Below are 22,604 nucleotides of genomic sequence, written 5' to 3'. Positions count from 1 at the left end.
CGGTTATAAACACACAGGGACATTATCGCATATTTAGGCAATATGACGTCGGCGCTTCACATTTGCAATTTTGTTTCGTTTTGGCAAAACACTTTCCAAATAATTGCTGCGCAGATTTCTTTCCTGTATACGAGCCCCTTGTCTAGTTGAATAAAATGCGCATAACGCGCATTTATTCGATAAACACATATTACGACATATAAGGCAGCTTCCAAATCTGTGAGGTCACGAGGAGTTGATGCCGGTATTTTAAAGCGGCATCGCCAATCGCATATTTATTCTTCGCCAATTATAAAAACCAACGAAGCGTTCTTTTACGGTATGAACGGTTGACTGAAGTTTTATAGACGGGGTAATTAATTAATACAAGCGGAATAATTTTTCTGAGTGCGCGTCTAAGCTGAATGAAGACCGCGAACCAAATTAATGTTATGGCCCGCGGACCCGTTTCAGGTGACCCGGCTTTTCTGGTTTTACGAGGGCCGCAGATCGCGTGGGCGGGAAATGCTGACTGGCTCAGGCCGAGATTTGACGACGTACGGCGCAGCTCTTTGAGCACTGTCGTGCGCTTTGGCTGCAAAGTGACCTACTTTCCGTTTTTTTTTTACTACCAAGTTATTTCCAGCCAGCGGCGGCAGCTTACGTTTGTCCCGCTACTTCTGTACGGCTCTGTTCTATTCTATCGAGCATTGTATTTTGTGAAGAGGTTAAGGTAAATAGCACCTCTCCTACATCATCTCGTTACGATGTGAAGAGAAAAAAAAATCAATAAGTGACGGCGGCAACATTTAATGCAGATACAGCAGAGTGAAGACGGCAGTTTTTGTTCAAGTGCTTTAGCCTGTACGGATATTCGTTACAGCCAACGCCTCCTCCAGAAAGATGACTGCGGCGTCGCTGGCCATCTCCCATTGTAGCCGTCCTGTCTTGAGTTGTGGTCATTGCCGAGAGATGGCGCCACGTACTGCCCTGCTGTTTTCAATGAGGCTGGCGTGGCGTGACGTCAGGGGTGGTAATGTGCGCATGCGCAAATGTATGTTGCAAGTCGCCACCGCAAGGATCGCCGGTTACCGCCTGCATTAGAAACGAGGAAAGAGAGAAAGGGAAAGGCAGGAGGTTTTTGGCTCACGCGGCAGGCACCTTTCTAGAGGAGGCGTAGTTACCGTTTACGAAGCACATCGCATCGTGGAGACTTTAAATAATCAGGCACTAACATAGACTGTGAGCTATGAATATGACGTAACTGTGAAGAAATTCAATTACAGAGTTTCATTGACAGTTATAGTTTAACGGGCTTAGCGGAATAGCGGGGTCTAAATGCGCATGCGCAGTACGCTAAACGATCCGAGTCGTTCCCTGTCCGCACGCCATTTTCAGATTTAGACTTACCGTGTTTCCATAGTTTACGCAGTACACGGGCATGGCGGCGGTTTCGGACGCTTGCTTAGAACGGAATTTGGCGTTGGTGTTCGATTCACTTCGTTCGCACCAAATAGCTGTGTTAAATGGCTTCTCTTGCCTTCAGGCAGCTTCGAGGACCCAGTATTGCGCCTAACTTAGCGCAGTTTTTGAGACCGCTTGCCATTTCGAACGTTGCTAGGCCTATAACGAGAATTGGTGTAAATAAATGTGGAACATATGAATTTTCGCTTTTGGTGCGTGGTTCATAATTATTTACGTTTATTATTACTATAAAAGTAGTAATATTCTTGCATGCATCGATATAAGTGAGTAAATTCAGTTGTTGTTTTTTTTTCACTTTTTTAACGCATTCATACTCCGCTTGCTGACGACACCGTCACAGCTTGGGCCCGTAAACCACTGATCTCCACTAGAGGCATCCCGCTATAACGCTGTACTAAAGTGCGCTGTTCGCAACGAACGTTCGCGCCATGGTAACGCTGTTCTCCTAACCCCCACCATCACGCTGACGCTAAACTAAAATTGTCTAATGATGCCAAGACCACGACATGATTACGAGGTGCGCGGTAGTAGCAGGCGCTGACTTAATTTCGACCATTGGGGATCTCTAACTTCCAACTAAATCTAAGGACAGGAACGATGTTCTGTTTCGTTCCCGTCGGAAAGTGGCCACCATGATCCGGAGTCGAACCCGCGACCTTGTGCTTAGCCGCGCAGCGCAATAGCCGCTAATATTAAGAGAGGGAGCTTCAGGAAGCGGCGACTTCGCCTTGCGGTTGTGCCCTCTTCACGTCGCGCGCAACTCCAAGATTTTGGCTGAGCTGTTCACAGCAGCGTCTGCTATCCGCTGTGTTTATTTTTTTCACCGAGCAGGAGGGGTAATTCAGCAGTCCTTCAGTTAAAGGGAGAAAAAAAAAACTCAATACTGATTATCTCCTGCACACGCAAAGTCATCCTACTGATAATAAATCAGCTAAATTAAAAAAAATACTATGTTTCAAGCTTGTCCGTTCTTAATATAATAGAGAGTGAAAAGATGTGGTCAGGGTGTTCTTTTGAGCATTTTCTATTGGGTAGTCATAACCACATTATTCATAGTTCCCAAGCAAATACGTCTTCAATGTCTAGACTATCAAGTAAACAAAACAAGGGGAATGGATGAAAGGGCTCGTTTTTCTTTTTATCTCACATCACCTAATGAAAACCACAGACAATTAAACCAACGAAACCACACGGGACTTTATTTGTCACTTTTTATGGAAGTGTAGTATTTCTGCATAAAACAATAGATTCCCAAGCTCGATTTCCCTTTAAAAAAAAACATTGTTACTTCGCAACGTACGGCAAGTCGAACATGCCGTTGTCATGAGTAAGGAGAGGACGTATGGACGACGAATACGACGAAGTAGGAGGAGAAGCACGAGGAACAGGCACGAGCGCGTGCAGGGTAGCACACGGCGCGATGCGCGTGACGCGAGCCGTAAACGAAGGCAGCAGTTCGATGAGCTGGCATTGTTTGCGTGGCTACTGAAGAAGAAGGTCGCATTGGCAGCTACGTTCTGTCAACGGGAAGGCAGCGGGCGTTCGATTCCGGAGGCCGTTACGCTGGCACTCCGTGGCGTGGCCGTTGACCTCGACGACGCTCGGGCGAGGCTCCTCGGAGGTGCTGCAGCACCTTACGGCAATCCCGGACGCACCAGCAGCAGTCCCCCTTCAAACTTCGGCCAGCAACAATCCCCGGGACGCCACGTCATCATGTACAGCAGGGGCCGAGCTCGTACTTAGGCCTAAGCGGCAGCGACGCCTGGCCACGTCAGCGACCGGGAAGCGGCTTACGACAGCGTGGCCAACCGTCGCGTATCGGAGCGACAATTGAAGAGGATCGTCGGATACATCGACTGCGGATCCAACCCCACGGAGGCGGGACTCATGGAGTTTGACGGAACCAAGTAAGCGTGTTCCATCCAGACTACGACTCGACGGCGAGGCCTACGTGGCCAGACACTCCAGTAGCGACGCTAGTCGTAGGTCTCAAAGTACTGAGAAGTGTGTTTGTTAACATTCGCATATTTCTTTTGTGGTTATAAGATTTTCTCTGTTAGTTATTTTGAGTGTTTTCTTATAGTTTTTCCTCTGTGTAATTAAATTATGTTTGCTGTGCCTACCTGCGCCTTCTGAATCTACCTCCAGCGCACACGCCTCCGAGATCGGTGACAGCCGTCAAGCTAGATATTGTGCCTTTTAGTAGTGTAATCGTCAGGAGCAGTGCGCAGCACACCAAAATGATAAATTAAGTCTAGATTTTGTAAGAGACGGGAACTACGGGTAATAGCGCGCGTTCGTTCGGACGCCCTTCAACGGCAAGAAGCTGCTGTTGGGGATTCCAGCATTCGAAAGATAAAAGCGCACCAGCGTACGTAAACTGATGTGCCACTTCTGCAGCAGCAACAGTTGCAGTTTTGCGAAGCACACCCACTGAGTTATGGCAGTCGGCTTTCTTCTGGAATGCCTCCGGTAGAAAACTCGTAAAACGAAACGAAAAAGAGATTACGTGCAACTTCAGCTGACTTAACGTCGCGAAGGCTGATTTAGAAGCGGTACTGGTGGCATCAGCGCGTCGTTCCTCCGTTTTCGCCAACGCTCCGGGCGCCCTTCCTCCTCTCTCACCAGCACCACCTGTACTCGAGCGCGCTCCTATTGGTGGACTCCTTTCACCGGCACATCCAATGGCGCTCCTGCCCTCCTCCTAGCCACATCACATTCTCCGCTCCCGCCACAGCCTCGCCTCCTCCTCTATAACCAGATTCACCCTCTCCACGTCGTTACCCTCGGTCCACCCGGCTCATCTCGCTGCATTAGGCTTCCCTCTCACCCGCTTAGCTTTAGCCTTGCTAGACCAGGCTTCGCTCTCGCTGCTGGGCTAGAAAGTGCGCACGACGGATCCCCAGGGATTTACCTCGACTTCAGACAGCTCCGCTGGTAGAAAAGACTGCCAGTAAAGCGGGCCCATTTCGATTAGCAATATCCAACGAGGACGTCCGCACTACTCGAGAAGCGATGTGACTGACTGTGACGTTATGTACGTGCTTTCTCTGTCTCTATCCTGTTGCACCCTTAACATTCAAAAAACCCCATCGCTTCCTCCAGCGTAGGACAGCATGCCTGATGTTTTCCACTGGTTAACCTCCGTTTCGTTCATCTTTCCCCTGTTTACTTTTCTTCTTTCAGCTTCGTCTTGTTTACTTTCGGGGTTTTGGGACGTTAACCCCCAGATATTATTATTATTATTATTATTATTATTATTATTATTATTATTATTATTATTATTATTATTATTATTATTATTTACTTTCATCCTGAGCAATGCGAAGTCTCATGCACCGTTTGCCTTTATGCACCGCAAATTTCATTTACATGCAATCCGCGTTACTCAATACATCGTACACGTAAGGCTAGATGCGCAGAAACGCAAGTATCAACGCTGGTGTGCGCAGGGCGTGACGAGCAACACCCCGAGTACGATGGTCACACACGCAGATTGGCGACGTCAGGCGTATGCACAGATAAACACGGTACGCATCCAACAACGCATAAAAATTGTATGTATGTATGTATGTATGTATGTATGTATGTATGTATGTATGTATGTATGTATGTATGTATGTATGTATGTACGTGTGTGTGTGTGTGTGTGTATGTATGTATGTATGTATGTATGTATGTATGTATGTATGTATGTATGTATGTATGTATGTATGTATGTATGTATGCTTTATTTTCCCACAAAGCCAATAAAGTGTTGCAGAGTGCGAATGGGGAAAAAGCGGCCAATGACCGTTTGACCAGCCTCTTCTGTATACACCTTTTTGTCTCAGTGGTACGGACCCGTGCTGGACGACTGGCCAATAATGAGCGCACATTCAGTGACGCATATATCGAATGGCTAAATCGAATCAAATAGGATAAACACCAGAATGATTTCAATATGTCTGCATAGTAACAGGTATGCGTGCTATGAGAGCCTACAATGTCTCTTTCAGTCTTGCTTGGGTTTTGTTATTAAGCTTAAGTGCAGCAATCAGCCAAACCAGGCATGAGAGGGTTGGCGAAGAAACCTGCTTCGCTTCCGAAAAAAAAAAGATCGTTCAAACTTATTCGTTCACAAAATAAATAAATGAAAGAACGTGCTCCGCTATCTCACATTGTACAACGTCTCCCAGTTATACCGGCTTTGTGGAGATAAGATCGCGTATCATACGCGATAAATTAGATTCGAGTTCTACGAGGGAGGACACCTCTCGCTCCGAAAAACGCTGCCTTTCGACTAGGTTATTTCCTCTATTTATTTTATCCTGTCTCAGCGCCGACTGTACACGAACAAAATGCACACGCAAGAAAGACGCCAACGCGGACGGTCCTAGCGAAAGCGAACAAATTCTAGGCCACGAAAGAGGACGACATAAGTAGAGCGTTTGGAATGACTGTTCTCGGAAAATTTTTTCAGACTTCCGTTGGATGGGGGGATCCGTGAACACGGAGTAAAAAAAAAAGAAAGAATAGAAGCGTACGCTACACGTTGCTGAAAAAAAAAACGAAGAAAATAGGAGAAAAAGTATTCACTTGCAAGAGGAATGCAGCGGCCGGAAATTGCGTTAGCGATTTGTCCAGGAACTGCGTCGTCACACTGGCGAGAGGATAAGAGAAAGAGAGAGGGGGAAAGAAATTTAATCGAGAGTGGCAGAAGGAAGCAAAGATAAGAAAGGGTGCTTCGAGATTAGCTTCGTCGAAAAGAAAATCCCGCGTATCCACGGCGGCGTGAACTTAGTCTGGGCCAACCATGCGCCACTGCTCAAAATTTTGAAAAAGAGAATAGAGGAAGAAACAAAGATATAACGCATGAATCAAACAAAGAGGTGTGTTTGGGTCAGCAGAAAAAAAAAGAAATGCTTACCACGGCGTTACGAAGTTCACGTGAGGAAGAAACGGAACAAGCGGCGGGGTAAAAATAAATAAATAATTTGCGGCTGCGAGAAATTTTACTCGCGGAATATACGTCCCGCGCAGCATACAGGAATCTCGGCGTCCGCAGATATGAAGGAATTCGGAGCAATTAGGCACTTGCGAAAGGAACGAAGGGCTGTGACAGCTTGTGAAGCACATCGGTGCAGTGGGAGCGCGAAGGGGCGCGGGGGGGAGGGGGGGTCTGCAGGTATGCATTGAACGACTGGCCCGGTCGTCCTGAAATTGCCACCACTCCTGTAATGGTGCTTCCTTCGCGCTCACGGAGTACACCTATACTGAAGTTATCGTTGTGTGCGGCATTTTTCGCATGGTTTCTTTCTTTAAGAAGCGCAGAACGGAAACGCGCATTTCGGCATTGACATTTCGTTAAACGCCTGATTTAAAACAGACTAAAAAAAATTCAACACTACCGGTTTCAATAGCAATAATCCAAATGGTGAAGAAATACCAACAGCTATGCCATTTCTATATTTATTTGTGTTCACCTGGCCTAAATTAGCTGTGAAAATTGAGAATAGCAAATATATACCCCAAAGAAGGCGAACACCAAGCAGAATCAAATTCAGTTTCATTTCCACTTTCGTGGATTAACGTGAACTCATCCTCGTGGTAAAAATCAGTTCTGGACGTTTAGTTTTATAGCTCCTAGCTAACGACGCAGCGCTGCACGTTTTAAAAATGTTTCGGAAAGCCAAAAGCTGATTACCGCTTCATATAACCCCATTCACAACTTTATGTACGTCGTCAGTCATTCTAAAGTGCGCCTGTTTGATTGTAGCAGCATTGTCCATTTTTAGTTCTCCGCACATTCGTTCATTATGACGACTTTGGGAACGAGCAACAGCTTTTCTTTTATGCATGCGTTTGCCGTTATGTATGTAATGTTCTTATGCATATGCTTGTCTTGAGGCATATTTGGATAAAAAAGTTCTTTCGCATTATCCTTTCATAATGAAATGAAAATAAAAATATTTCTCTTCTTTCAGTACCCCTTCCCCGATCCCCCAGTGTAGGGTAGCCAACCGGAAGTGTTTCTGGTTAACCTCACTGCCTTCTCCTTTTTCTGTTTCCTTCCCTTCCTTCACGGGCACGTCCTGCCAAGTACCATAAAGTATGTGAACCTCGTTTGCCTGTAATACAAGCGTGCTGAAGCTATAAATTCTAATTACACTCCGAGAAAAAAAAAAGAGTCAAAAGATGGTCACGACACCGTGACTCTCTTCGGGTGTCCATTTGACCCCTTTTTGAAGGTAGAGGCCGAGAAAGAGAGTTGGCATTTCGGCAGGAGTGACTGGACTCTCCTGTAGCGCGTTTCGATTGGCTTCCGTGATGAAGGCGCCGTCGTATACGCCATACATATCGCGCGTTTGCCGTTCTGGCGCGCTGGCTCTCCTCGCTCGCCGACGGAGCCAGCGGGTCGGCGCGGTGCCTCAGCCTCCTCTCTCAGTCTGCTCGGTCTTTTGGGATGCGTTGCGTCGGTTGCGCGGGTTGCGTCAGTAGCCTGTCGCGTAGTTTTGTGTCCAATCAAACATGCGCATCTTTGGTGGCGTTGACGCCCGGCTCCGTGCTCGAAGTCACGCTCTGAGGGCGGTATATTCATGGAGCTGCGAACATGGACAACGTGCGCCTGTTAAAGGTGAGTGTACTGCTTTCGTAGGTACAAATTATACAGCTTTAGCTGGGCGTTTGCAGTAGCTCTGCGGAAGTTATCTGTCAGCCATTTCCAACAGCAGCATGCGTCCGCGAGGATGTTGCAGATGCCCCACTAAACTGTCTGTTAACGAGTTGACACCGTTATGCGCGTTGCTGTACAAACTCCCACAAAATGAGCGATACAAACAATTATCAAGGATCATTTTTTTTTGCTGATCGCACATTGTGTCTGCACTTGCTGAAGGTGCAAGATGTCGTTTTGATGTTGCGCTTTAGTCTACTTCATAACAACGTTTACATCAACTCTGAGTGTGCAGCGTGCTTACGCGCGTGGGAACTTAAAAAAAAAAGTTCGTGTAAAGAACGCTTAGAAGCGCTATATATAATGGTTTGTGTTGGCTTAAAGACGGTAGTTTGAGGTGCAGATATAGTGTGATGCTTCCAGCATGTACCCGGTAGTCACTTAAGTTTGACACGCCTCGCCGGTAAAGTGAAAAAGTTCGAGACTTTCGACGGCACGCGTTGTTGCGGCCGCCGCCGTGCACTCTTGTCGTCCCTCGTTTCTGTTTGCTGTCTTCGTGGTTTGCCTACATTGCGATGACGTTCAGCGTTATAACATAATCGAGTGAGTGTACGTGACTGCGGGAGCTATGTGCGGTAATTCTAGCATATGACGTCTGATCTCGATGTATACAGACGGCGTCCGCGCGCGCTGGGTGTCGTTCGGGCGCTCGTACTCGCACGTGTTTACTGAGTATTTAAGGATGGGTTACGTTTGTAAAACATGCGGTCAGTAACCACTCACGGCGTGCCCCTGACATGAAGGAGGGTGTGCATGGGTGTCGAAATATGCCGGCGCAAAGCCGTGCTCATTCTGAAACCAAGTTTTGAAGCGATTTCTCAGAAAAGAAGTGCTTTCATTCGTGCATAGCCAATGCCTATTGCGAAACGAGGTTCCCGCTGCCTTTTACGTGAAAATTTGTTTTCGTTGCGAAATTATTTCGAACGAAACTTTCGTGTAAGATATGTGTACAGTAACGGCGTGTTGAAGAAAGGTTGCTTTTAAATACAAATATTCAGTGTGTATGTTTTGGTTATTCCCAGAATCGCGGATCACTTCTCCCGCCTCTTCACTCCAGTTGACAGCCACACTCGCGGAAACGAACGTGTCGCTATGGTCTGGCGCCTCACCGCTCGTGATGGAAAAATCAACAGCGGCGTTCCCCCTGTCAACGAAACGAGGCATTCGGTCCTACGCTTCCTTTCGTTGAACAAGACGACAGGAAAACAGGTGAGTGGCACCCACGCAAAGGAGCCTAAACCAATTTCGTTTGTTGTTTAAAAGAGGCTCACTTGATCTTGTGCTGCACGTTTGTCGCCAAGTGAAGTGTTACTTACCATGCCTGTTTGCATTTGTTGTTTTGTTGAGAGCCTTCATTATGTCTGCGTGAACCACTTATTGCATAGGTTTTGCAAACTTTTACTGCAATTTCATTTTCTCATCATAATATCACCTTCTGCTTTTCAGATACCGCTCTTCACGGTGCTCACATTGAACAGGAGCGAGAGCCCAGCAAGTAGGAAGTCTGATGCCTCCAGCCGTCCTCACGTTTTGATTTATTCTTAATCATAACCAATAAATATTGAAACATGATGCCGATTTCTGCAGTTTAGCTTGCACCATATGACACTATGCGCACCAGTCACACATTTTAGTTGGCTACACTCATACAGGCGTGTAAATGAGGAATACCTAAACTTCTTAATTGAAAATCAAAGACCATCTTTTCGCGCTTTCTATATTACTTTGCTGGAAAAGGTGTGTTGTTTTGATGAGTTTTATTAAAATAATGCTAAAGTTGAACTATTCTTTTTTTTTTGCAGTCACTGGGCAGAACGGCAAGTATTATTGGTCTTGCCTAAAATGAATACTCCTCCATTTTCAGCAGTATTCGCGCAAAAGTAGAGCAAGGGCCAAATGAGTAGCTTAAAATAGTTGTGGAGTCGCTTGACACTTCGGTGTGGGTCATTTGACCCCCGTAGGAGTGTTACCGGCAAGAGTCGTCTGACTCCCTCATAAGCGGTTATGCGATCCTTCATATAAGAGTCCATCCACTCTTCCAAGATGGTAAGGGCAATCTCCCAGAGGGCGCCGACTCTGACCCACCGAGAGAGTCCCCGTGACTCTTTAAAGAGTGCCGGATACGTGGCAAGTCAGAACTCTCCGAAAAGAGTCACCTATACTCTTTTTCTTTTTTAGAGTGTACTGCGTTCGAGTCTGTGTGTGTCTTTAACTAGACTTTACTAAGGCAAAAACTTCAGCAGACTCGTGATTTCACAAAGAGGCCTGTTCAAGCTTTGAGACAAACTCACTATAGAGACAGGGAAATAATTGACCATATGTAGCCTACCTCAAGTCAGGAGCGTGTTTGTTAGGGAGACGTGTCTAAGGTGCCTATCCCAGCTGCCTGCTTCTGTCGTGCGACCTCTGCTTTCATGTCAGGCCTGGAAATCTAATTTCACCACACCTACTAAACCTCTTCCGTGCCATACTGCGTGCCTTTATTCGTGGAACCTGGACTCTCAATGTAAATCCCTGCCATTACACAATATCTGCTTTACACAATAAATCGCTTGACTAGCTACGTATTTTTCATCTTACCCTATGCGATCTACAGAATACCACTAATCTCATTTGCATACCACGGACACGCTGCTTTGTCCTAATCCATCATCCGCATGCCTAAAAATTTTCGTTCCATCTTACTTCTAGAGCCTTCAATATATCAATTCTCGATTATCCAGAGTCATGTTCTAAATATGGGCACGAAACCTGCTCATTTGACCTTATGCTCTGGCTGTGCCCATATAACGTGGGCTCCACTTTAAACAACGCGGTCAGGTGGGATGAGTAAATGCGCAGTCCGGATCTCAAGCATCATCTCCAGGCTGCCCAGATGACTCGTGTCATCGCCGAGAGTCACCATCCCACAGTGCCGACGCGGCTGGGGCCTCCGACGTGACTGGGGAGGTCTATCTTGGCCTATTCTAATCATGTCCCTCAGCACTCCAATGAAGTTCCTTGTATATTATATGTACCGTTCACTGAGCGACGCACTTTCTTTTTTTCCACGTTCCTTTTGCTTACCTCCCAGATTCTGCTTCATACGTTAGTCTTAAGCGAAACAGCTGCGATAGGCAAGAGACGCCAAGAGATCGGACCCACTGTAACTCGCGCACCGCTGCAATGGATACCCAGACATTCCTCGCGGAATTCATTCTGGATATTAAGAAGCGCAGCCCCAGTCCTGCTCCTCGCTTAGAATGCACATTGTACACGTACAGCGGTGCGTGTTTAATCCCGTGCGGTCGGATACCTTCCTTCCACGCCGAAACCAGAATCTGTTTACGGCCTCACCGAATGTCAACCAAACGCAATCTTCTCACGCAGATGTCTCGCGTTTCGTACGCCTACAATTACGCCTCTCTTGAATACGACAAAGAGAAAGAGAAACGCAAAAGGAACGTCTCTCATACAAAAGGCATAAGCATTTCGCATAACTCTTTCCGCGGGAACAAGCGCGTGCTTTCGGAGAGAAGGAGGGAGAGGAGGAAACCGGCGAAATGGCGGCGTCGTTGCGCACGTTCTTTCCCTTTCTTCTAACTGCTCGCAAAAAAAATATATATATACAAGACGTCCGCATAAACGGTATTTTAAGGAGCTGCTCCATCCCGGAGGCCGCGCTCTCTCGCGTGCAGCTGTGCTCCACGGGTGAAGCGCACCTCGCGGTGCCGTAGCGCGCAGTGCTCGTTGCCCGAAGCCGCGGCGCGGTGGAAATACTACGGGAAAAAGATACGACCACTCGCCTCGGCGGCAACAGCCGGTGTGTGTTCTCGCGATCCTTCGAAAAAGAAATGAAAAGCAAATGAAAGGAGCGAAGCTGCCGGCTTGTAATTCTGACGTCAAAAAGAGAAAAGAAAGAGAGAGAGGATGGAGAAGAGAAGGAGGAGAGGGGAGCGGCCAGAAAAGCGCACGCAGCAGGGCAGAAGGCAGGGAATGTTCTTGAAGGGTCCGGCGCCGACAAGCTCACTGCTGCTGCTGCTGCTGCTGCTGCTGCTGCTGCTGCTGCTGCTGCTGCTGCTGCTGCTGCTGCCAGCGCTCTCTTGCCTTTTGCGAGGCCGCCCCTCTCTCTTGGCTGTATCGATCCACAGGGCTGGCTTTCCTTTCATCCTCACCGCCTCGGCGCTGCTAAAAGGGAAGACACGGATGAAAAAGAAAAGAAAGACAGGAACAAGCTTGCGTTCTGGGGGTGCGCTACTTTCAATTTCCTTTGTTAGTCCTTCCGGCACGAGTGCTTCGACGAAGCAGCATAGCTCGCTTGCCGCAGGGGCGACGTCGGCCATAAGCGGTGCGGGGGCGGCGGCAGTTGGTTGGTTAGCGTACGGCACGTGCGACGACTACGGCTGGGAAAGTGCCGATGGTTGTCGTCGGCGTTTGGCGCGCGGCGCTTTCTTCTTTTTATACGCTCCGCCCGCCTCCGTCGCCCAACGATGAATGATGGCACGAACGATATTGTGAAGGCTTCCTTGCTGGACCGCGAACTGCGATTGGAGGGAGAGGAGGCTAAGGGAAGCGAAGGGTTCGCGGACTCTGTCGGCGGTCGGAAGAGGACGCTAGCGTTCCCATCCGAAGCATGTGGAACATCGGCGGTGCCATTTCGTGCAAGACAGAGAAAGAAAGAAGGGAGAGAGGGGACGCTGAACCCTTCGCTCCCAGAGTTAAAAAAGGGGCCACTCTGCGGCTTGACCGGGCTTCGGAGCCGCGCCGATTGCGAGTTCAGCGAGGGTGTGGCTCTCACCTGTTGCATGCTCCCTGTGCCAGCACTGGTCGAAGGTAGCCCCCGGCGTCAGGTCGCGCCATGTGCCCCCGCTGGGGAGGTCAACGCCGTTCGCGCTTTTTCTTCCCGACAGCGCGAAAGCCGAAACGGGAGACGACGATGGAATGGAGGGGGGTGACATTCGCGGGTCCTGACGTGTGTCGCCGCCAGAGAATGCCCACCTCTCCCCCCCTCCTTCTCCTTCCATGCCTGAGGATCTCCGTTCTCTCTTTTCGGGCTGTCCCGCCGGCCCTTGTATGAATAATAGGGATGCGTTATGTAAAGGGCTAGCCGGGAGGATCTTGTTTCTCAGAGTGCGCGGTGTTTTGCCGAATGAGCAGGGGGCAAGGGAGCACGGGACAGCGGTCCTAATTTGGTGTCTTTTATATTTGGCCCTGACATTCAGTGTCGAGAGGTCTCTTGTGTTGTAGCGGCGTTGGCGGGCGTGGACAGAAATGGCGGGAGATGTCCTTTTGCCTGGATAGCTTAGGGATACTGCTTGATGGATTCGGGAAAACAAGCGGAGAGGCATTCCGAAACGCGCTTCATGGAGCAAGGAGCGCCACTCCTCGAAGAAAATAATAACGTGAAGTAAAAGGGGGGACGCTCTTTATGACTAAGTCAATCGCTGCTACTTTCACAAAAACGAAACAAGATTTATTCCATTGCTTTATAAATGTGATTGTGCGTAGCCTATAAAACAATTATACTGATTTTTTATTTGATTTCACTGCAAGACACTACCTTCGGGTTAAAGCTTTGCTCACTTTTTAACGAAAAACTAGAATATCGATAAGATGATTCGAGAAGACGCAGCCAGGTACATGATGTAATCATCGGTTATCAGACAATAAATCAATCAATAGGTTTGTATTGTTACACGGTAGGTTAATTAAAACGTATACAATATAACGGTTAGATGGTAACATTTCCAGAAGGATTATGGCAAAAACTTTCGCGATATAGGTACACATTCCGAATGTGTGGTTTAGAGCATATGTAATTTGAGCCGCTCGAAATGGCTTGTGACAGTGTGGTTATGAACTTACTCCTCCTCTGTGAGTTTGAATATCTCAGAGGCCAACGAGCCTCTAGCACAGGACAGTAGACTTATAAGTTATCTATTGGCATTTTCCCTCTTCTCTGCATATTTGTGATTAGCTTATGCCTGCATAATGTCGGGTGGTCTGGCTTTCCTTCACCTCTGATTTGATCGTTTTCAATTTGGAGTTTCGAAAGAGATGAGAACCGCCTGTCCGCCTGCCACAGGGTAAACACAATTGGTTCCACTGTAGAGTATGACAGTATGCCTTCGTGTCGTTACATGACGCTGTTAATTTGCTTGTTTAGTGAGAGAAGTTCACAACCGATTGAATGACAGCTGCAGCTTTTTTTTTTCTTTTGTCATACGCGTGCTTGGACGTACACGACATAGGACAGAGCGTAGAAATACCACCAGCGGAAAGTAAGTTTTTTTTTTAATTCTGAGTATATTTGCGCTCTTGATAAAGAACGCCGCCTTTCGACGGCGCACCAAAAATAGTCATAATAAAAGCCGCAATTTCTCGCAATTTCGCTGACGATATAATAATAACTGCTGAGGTTTAACGTCCTAAAACCGCGATGTGATTATGAGAGACGCTGCGGTTAAGGACTCCGTGAATTTCGTCGACCTGGGTGTTCTTTAACGTAGACCTAAACCTAGGTACACGGGCCTCAAGAATTTTTGCCTTGATTCGATTCCGCGACCTTCGGATTAGCAGTCGAGCACCGTAACCAATAGACCACTGTAGCGGGCAATTTCGCTGACAAGCAGAGAGTAAAAAGTTAGGCAGATCACACACACTGTGGGAATCGATTTCATGAGAAGCAGTCAGCGAGTAGCTGGCTATGCAACATTTTCGGTCCTTGAGCCAGGCGTTACTAGGTGGAGCAACCTGTTTTTGTAAATGGTGTAGGTGCGCGCACATTGCGGGTTTACAAGGCACGTCGAATACACTAGCCTTTCAGATCACGTGCTACGTGACGCTAAAAAGAGAGAAAAATAGTGTCCCACACTCGCCGCCATGGCTGCGATCGGCGCTGACTAACACTCCTAGGTTTAAGTGAACATATATACCCCATAAAGTGCACGGGGGGATGACCGCCGCCGTAGCTCAGTGGTAGAGCATCGGAGGAGTTATTCGAAGTTCGCAGGTTCGGTCCCTGATGGCGGCAATTATCTTTTCGTTCGCTTTACTTTCTTCACATTTATATCCCAATTATTACAAATAACATTCCCTATACTTTCCTTGGCATTATTGTCTGTTAGTTATCATTAATATTGGCCTTTAAAGGCTGACTAATGGTTTGACGAAACATCAGCACTGACGTTAGAGCACAAATGTCAGTTTTACCGAAACTAAGTTCAGGCTACGTTGGGATGATGTGAATATTACAAGAAGCATTCGTTAGCGTATTCCTCCGGGCCCAAGTAACGCTCGAATACAGCTTTCTGAGTCATAGGAGTAGGTATGTAATGTTTATTTTACTTTTACAATAGCAGAACCGACAGCGGAACGACAATCGACGTCAACAGGACATGGCACCCGGATCATAGGAGTTAGATCTGTAATCTTCATACCTTGCTATCAAATACGATAGCCAGCACTGCAACCGCAACTGACGTTGCACCGACATGACGCCTGCATAGGGTCATTTTCTAGAGCAGTTTCAAGGCCTGGCGGGACTCGGTGGTAAGAATAACTGCCGGCCACGCGGAATGCCTCGGCTCGATTCCTGCTGGGGTCCCGATTTTTATTTTTTGCATGTGTCGGATGAACGCTGCTGATGCCGGTTTTGCACTGCCTCTGCATGTGATCGGCACACCATTTGCCAAGCAACGATGCCATGTAATGACGTCATCATGTGACGGCACTTTAGGTGTCGTTATAGTGACGTCAAAATGACGCCACATATTTCGCCGATCTGTGACGTCATGATGCCGTCATATGGCGACGTCATGACGTGATGATGATTTCTGTATCACTCGTGCTGACGCCGATGATCAATTTTCGCGGTTGATGAGGCATCTAAGGCTTTCTTAATAACTGCAAATAATTTCCTGGTTAGCAAAGCGATAACTCCAAAACTTCAAGCAAACTCACAACTAAAGCATTAAAGACGCTCGTCATGAGAAACCAACTGCTAAATAAATGCCGGAAATGCGTTTTATCTTGACGTATAAAGTGATCCGACACCTTTTGAGCACCACCAAGGGTTAGCTTTCTTCCCCATATCCCTTTCTTTCAATTTAGCGAAGTTTGTAATGCGTTTCGAGAAGTCGTACATTTAAATAAAGAACCAACTCGCAAATTGATATCGAGATTGTTTCATAATATTTTTTTTTTTAGAAACTGGCGATTGCATCGCCAAGACTGCCTAATCTATTACGCCAGGCAGTCGCGTAATTATATTTCGCACACAGAATTTCGACAGATATTCATCAATCCACAAACTTATGCGTCTAGCGCATTATCGTTAACACGGGATGGGTGGTCAAAGCCAACTCGAACAGTCTGTAGTTTGTCGTGGTCGTCGCGCAGTATTCTTGCCAACATCCGCGCCATGTTTGTGACACCCCGCGAAACCTCGCCTAACTGAATTAGTTACTGCTCAGCGTCCCGTTAAAGGGTTTGGTATATTTTTGGAATAACTCACGACGCAGGCGCTTTCGACTAAATGAGCGCTCAAATGCTGGACGCTAAGATATCTCAGCCTTCAATGTTAACGGAATAGAATTGTTTTCTTCTGAAGGTCACGGGCCACTGTGCCTGAACTTTGCGCACTCAGTGGTTGCTGTCGTGGAGATATTTCTCAGTCCATGAAGAAACGAACATTTTGATCGACGGGGACGCCATAATTAACCTTAACTATTTTGTGCCCGATACCAACAGAACAGACAACGCTGCAAATTTATGAAAGCAGAAGGCTGTTCAACAATAGCGGTTATCTGTAATTGTGATGCAGTTCCGTTATGCAAAGCTCGTATGCCTTAATTATGACTAGCTTTTTCTCAAAAAGATAGGTTAAGCTTCTTCACGTCTGATGTACAGTGCCATCGCCTCCTACCTCATGTTTCAATACGTCAAGTGCAAGCATTAATGTACGTCAAGCAGCGCCATATTGAACGTCGTCACAGTGCTTAAATATGAATAAAGAATAACGCAAGTACACACTGAGGTAGATACGCTTCGAAAATATTCGTAGACTGGATCGTTAGAGAAATATTAGGCTAAATATTCAGAAAACAACGTGCCACAGCAGGAAGGGACCTTTTAGGCGGACAAGAGGCCATAAATTGCAAGCCGTTCATTCATCCGAATGAATGAATGAATGAATGAATGAATGAATGAATGAATGAATGAATGAATGAATGAAGATGGATCAGCTTCAGTCAGAAGATGAGGTGACCATCGGTTGAACTCGGATTGTACGAATACGATGCTGTCGGCCAAACGCAATAGCAAAATAAATAAATAAATAAATAAATAAATAAATAAATAAATAAATAAATAAATAAATAAATAAATATGAAAAGCTTTTCACGCGGTGGTCGTAATTTTCATTTCAGAGCATTTTCTCTTTCTGAGAACGAAACATTGCGCGTTATAGTCGTTTCATGTGCATTAGAAAAAGATCCTAACGTTTGGCAGATTTCACGTTCCTCAGTAGTTTGCCCTGCCGTCGTCTCATGTCTCGAGTTGGCGTCGCGCAGGTTCCGCGTTCGATACTCATAAGCCAAACAGGCTGCACGACTGGAACGCCAGCGTTTGCTTTCCCGTGAACGCCAGCGTCGCCGAAGGGCCAGTTCGTCTGTCCGAGCCAGCGAAGCAACAGCGAAACGCCAGCGCCGGGATTTCGACGCTCGGAGCAGCAGACAGTAGAAAAATATTAGAGAAACAGTAGAAAGGAGACCGTAGAACAGAAAATAGATAATCGCCAAACAAAACACATAATCACAAGAAAAGAACAAAAAAAGCAAATTCAATTCAATTCAATTTTTATTCAACATCTGACAGATGTTTGGTGCACGGACAAAAAGCCTGAAAAGGCTTGACTAGATCCGTGCACCAGACTATGGCATACAGTGGTGTGAAATTACAACAACAATAGAGGTAGAAAGCAACGCGTAAAGGAAAAAAAAAAGCAAAAATGAAGTACGTAAAGGCATCAATAAAGGAAAAACCATACATACACATCAGAACTACAAGAACATTTCTGTATTACAATTCTTAGTAATTGATATATTCAATCGGTACATATCAAAACTACTGGAAATTCGCTAAATTTCAAATCAAGGTAACAAACATATGTAGTACATTGGACAAAAAGAAACAATCACAGTTGTACATACATATTGCGTAACTCATTCAAAGTCATTAAAGCTACGTCCGTACCATCTCTGACACGATAATCACAAGGCACGACAATCACAAGGCAAACAAAGGCGAATCAATGCTCTGCAGTACGCTCAGCTTTCACTTGGTGTGGAACTGCCTGTCATTTTTTTGTTTATTTTATTTTCCTCCACTTCAGTGCTATCAAGGTGCCATACAAGTTGGCCCAATTTTGGTTCTAAGCGTAACTCGGGTGATATCAATATGCCCCCATTCTGACGCGGAAACAAAGCCTACAAAATGGGTATTGCGACTGCGCGAGCATCGAAAGACTTCGTTTCCTCGGAAGAGCGCCGGTGTGTGTCACGTCTTCCTTTGTCCGTGTCTTTTTTATGCGCTACAATCTTCAGTATGACATACCAACACACCCGAAACGCCACGTTACTAATCCTCAAAAGAGCCCGCGGCAATCAGCGAGAGGGTTCAACGGCAGCTAATTGGCTTTGTTCGCGACACGGGGCTGATGAACGTCTGGGGGCAAACGCCCGATACCAACATAGAGGAGGCACATGCGGAACGATCACCGCCTGTGTTCGCCAGGCTAACCTCTCCTGTTTCAACGTAACAACCACATTATTTATTATTTTTTTGAAAGGTTGTAGTTCGAAGCCCGACGAAAGACACTGAGACGACGAAAACGTCGCGCTACTCCACCTCAAAAAAAGAAAAAAAATACTCACAGGGTCATTTATGCATTAGCCTAAGATGATTTGAAGGCAAACGCCATCTTCTTTTTCTTTTCAGTCTATGCATTGGCGCTCCCCCGTCCTCCTCTGAAGGCTTTCTTCACCTAACGTGGTTTTGCATTGCCTCCGTGATCGTCCCGCCTTTGAACAAGAGGCAATGTGATGTGAGGACGTCATCATGGGGCGTCACAAAATTTAGCGATCTGGGACGTCATGATCACGTCGTCAGGTGGTGATTATTTCTTGCATCACTCGTGTTCAATGGTCAGTTTTCGCGTTTATTGACGCATCCAAGGCTTTCACCTGAAAATGGAAAATCAGCTAGGCCAAACCACTTATTCTTTGTAAACGCCACCGCAGGTGATTTTTATTTGCTGAGCAAACAGACGCTATGCATGATATCCCTTCAGTGAACGGTGAGCCAAATCGAAAACGTGCAGCAGAAAGCTTCAATAACTTCACGGTAAAGATCGTCATGTCACACCGAATAAAGTCACTCTTCGGATTAAGTGGTCTTTCAATTGCTTGCTTAGAAGACATATTATAAACCCTTTATAAACACTTCATAAACAAAGGCGGTTTAGACACTTTAAACACCTTATAAATAAAGAATGTATCGACAGACGCTCCAAAGAAAAGGGTAGACAGCGATATGGTGCTCATTGTCCCTGACTGGTTTGTATACGGAAGGCTGTTAACTTCAACGAGAGACGGTCCACTCGTCTTGGCTCTGTGAAGGCCGTCCCGTTACTCAGATGGGGAAAGAATAAAATAGGAACAAAGGCACAAACGGAGCAGTGTTCAATGATCTCGGTTCCCTGACGCAAGTTGCTGAGGTACTCGGTGGGCGAGCTTAGATGAAATTTTCACCGTGAAGCAACGCTGCACGGTCGCGCATGGCAACACAGCGCTTCGTAATTTCGCGAAGTCACGAGTCAGTGGGCAGAGATCTCAAGAAAGAGTAATTTATTTCTCTCATTCCTCGTTTCCTGTAGGCTGGAAAGAAAAACGATACTTTCTGGCGACGAACGCACTCCGTATCGAAGTAACTGTTCACGTTGATGGAGACGAGGACCTATTTCCTGCGTCTCACTATCCTGCCTTTTCTCTCCTCATGGGAAGAACACCGCAGAAGCCCCCTTTTTTGGCACATCTGGATCACATTATCTTTTGAATTTCTCCTATTACAGCGTTACCGTTATACCTGTCGAGGTAATTTACGAGCAAAGTAATTTGCACCTTACTAGCGGCATTTTTTCTGCTCGTAAAAGTACGGGCACATAGATGTCACTCTTGTTTATCTTCAACGCAGTTCCGGTCGAGCGCCTACTTCCGGTTTTTAGAATGTTCGGAAGATCTCGTCCACAAAATAGAAAGCCACGCTTTTGCGTCAAGTTGAGAGTTATATTGCATACATACGATTTCGCAGCATAACTTTAGTTCGGATATGTGCCAGTTAACAGTCTAGATAATTAATGAAAATGAACTGAGCGACTTCATTGAAAGATTATAGGCAGCTGGGATCGTGGCGGCACCTGGCGGAGAAGGTTTCGTCCATGAGCTTTTTTTTACGCGGCCTCTGAGATCCCCTTCTGCAGTGCGAGGAAACACAAATTTAACCCAAGAAATACACCAGTGCGCATGAACGTCGACGTGCGAGTGCACGACCAGGCACCTAAGTTAAGCATTAGGATCGCCTCCTGAATTTTTCGCCACCATTTATACGTAGAATAACGCAAGAAGGAGCAGCTGGCTTTGCCTGCAGCAGTCATGATTGAAAAAGAAAAATACATATAAAAGAATGCATTAAACGATTACGAAGTTTTGCATGAAACTTGATGTATTACAAGAAACACCGAGTAAGCTGTTTATATCTGAGAATGATGTATACATGATAGAAGGGAAGGAAAACTATTTTACAGCTGACCACCCTCAAACGAATGCCAGGAAAGATTCCTATCGCTTTTAGGCCTACTTCGGATGCTAGTTCCATGCGATGCTCGTCACCAAGGAAAGAATGCACACCTATACCTCAGCAACCGACCCTTGCATACCTCGATGAGAAAGCGTGGTGTCGATTTGCACTCTCGGATCAAGCGTCACTGTTCGTTGTCTCTCTTCTCCTTCTTCTTATCCCCAATTCCCTTTCCACCAGTGCAGGGTAGCAAACCGGACGGGCGTCGCTTTTGACCTTCCTGCCTTCCTCCTCCTTTTTATCTCCCATGTGAAGAACGGATGGGAAATAAAACACTTGAAAGTTGCGCTCCGTCATGTTAACCCGTTTATGAGTTCTCTTACGCGAGGCTTTCGATCAGTTCATACTGAAGGTCACCGTTTAACTGTACTGCGTGAGCTGTTGACCTGCTGTACAAGGGTCATACCTCAGAGCACACTCAAGGTCACCGTTGGGATGTGACCTTGAGTATGCGTTCGCCGCCGATACGTGAAAAAAACAAATACCGTGACGATCGCGAAATGCGATGCTCGTTTTCTTTTTGTTTATGTTTTCTTAGACACTGTTCGTAATCCTTTCTGTTCTCGCACGAATTTCGCACAACGAATTGAACAGGCTGGTATTCGCGGCGGCGCCGGTAGCCATACAGCGCAGCCCAACATGTATCCAGTCAATCTTTGATGAAAACGTTTGAAGATGCTCATCAAGAAATATGAAACTTACGCACTGCTTTATTGAATCTATCGACATTGTTTACAGCGGAGCTGTCAATGGCACACCTGCTTTATAAAATGGCACACCTGCACGAATGCAGCTGTGCATTTGCAGGAATGCAGGTGTGCAGGTGCGCATTTATGGAATGGCACAACTGTACGAACTGAAAACCCACGCGACCTCCTCCGAGGCAGGGATGACGTCACACAACGACGTTACAAATAACTAAAACTTAACACATCGTCATGATAAATCACGAAGAAGTCACTACACGAAGTCGCATGATGACGTCATCAACCGACATCGTCGAGCGGTCAAAGGTGGGCCGATTCCGGAGGCTGCGCAGCACCGTCTGAGATGCACAATGCTTCAGTGAAGCGGTACGTGTTTCGTGCGTCTTTCGCCACGTCAGTCGAGTCTAGGCGCTGCGCTGGCGCGGTCGTGCGTCAGTAGTATGGGTCGGCCGCGCATAGTGTGAACGCCCGCCGAGAAACGCGCTTTCGAAGAACGCCGACGAGAACAGAGACGGGAGTGCGCCCGTCATCTCCGCTTGTCACCGACCTTCACGAAAGGGAATGGTTTTAACTATTTTACTTAGAACAGATGTTATAACCGATATTTGCATCACCGGGCGCATCTCCGCGGCAAGGCTGACCATCACTGTGCTTGCACTGACGTGGACGCCATTCAGGTTCGGCTGCTTCACAGCCGTGAATTAGCCTGTCAGTTTTTTCGGCGGGCGCGGCGTCTCGGCGCAGATGCAGTTCGCTTTGAGCACCTGGTGTGCGGCCAATGTTCAACAGCTCAGGGGACCGCTGCGCCTTCTCTGCACGTTTGA

This window comes from Rhipicephalus sanguineus, chromosome 9 (assembly GCF_013339695.2).
Source record: "Rhipicephalus sanguineus isolate Rsan-2018 chromosome 9, BIME_Rsan_1.4, whole genome shotgun sequence".
Taxonomy (NCBI): Eukaryota; Metazoa; Arthropoda; class Arachnida; order Ixodida; family Ixodidae; genus Rhipicephalus; species Rhipicephalus sanguineus.
The sequence above is the reverse complement of the archived record's forward strand: the minus strand, read 5'-3'. Positions refer to the sequence as shown.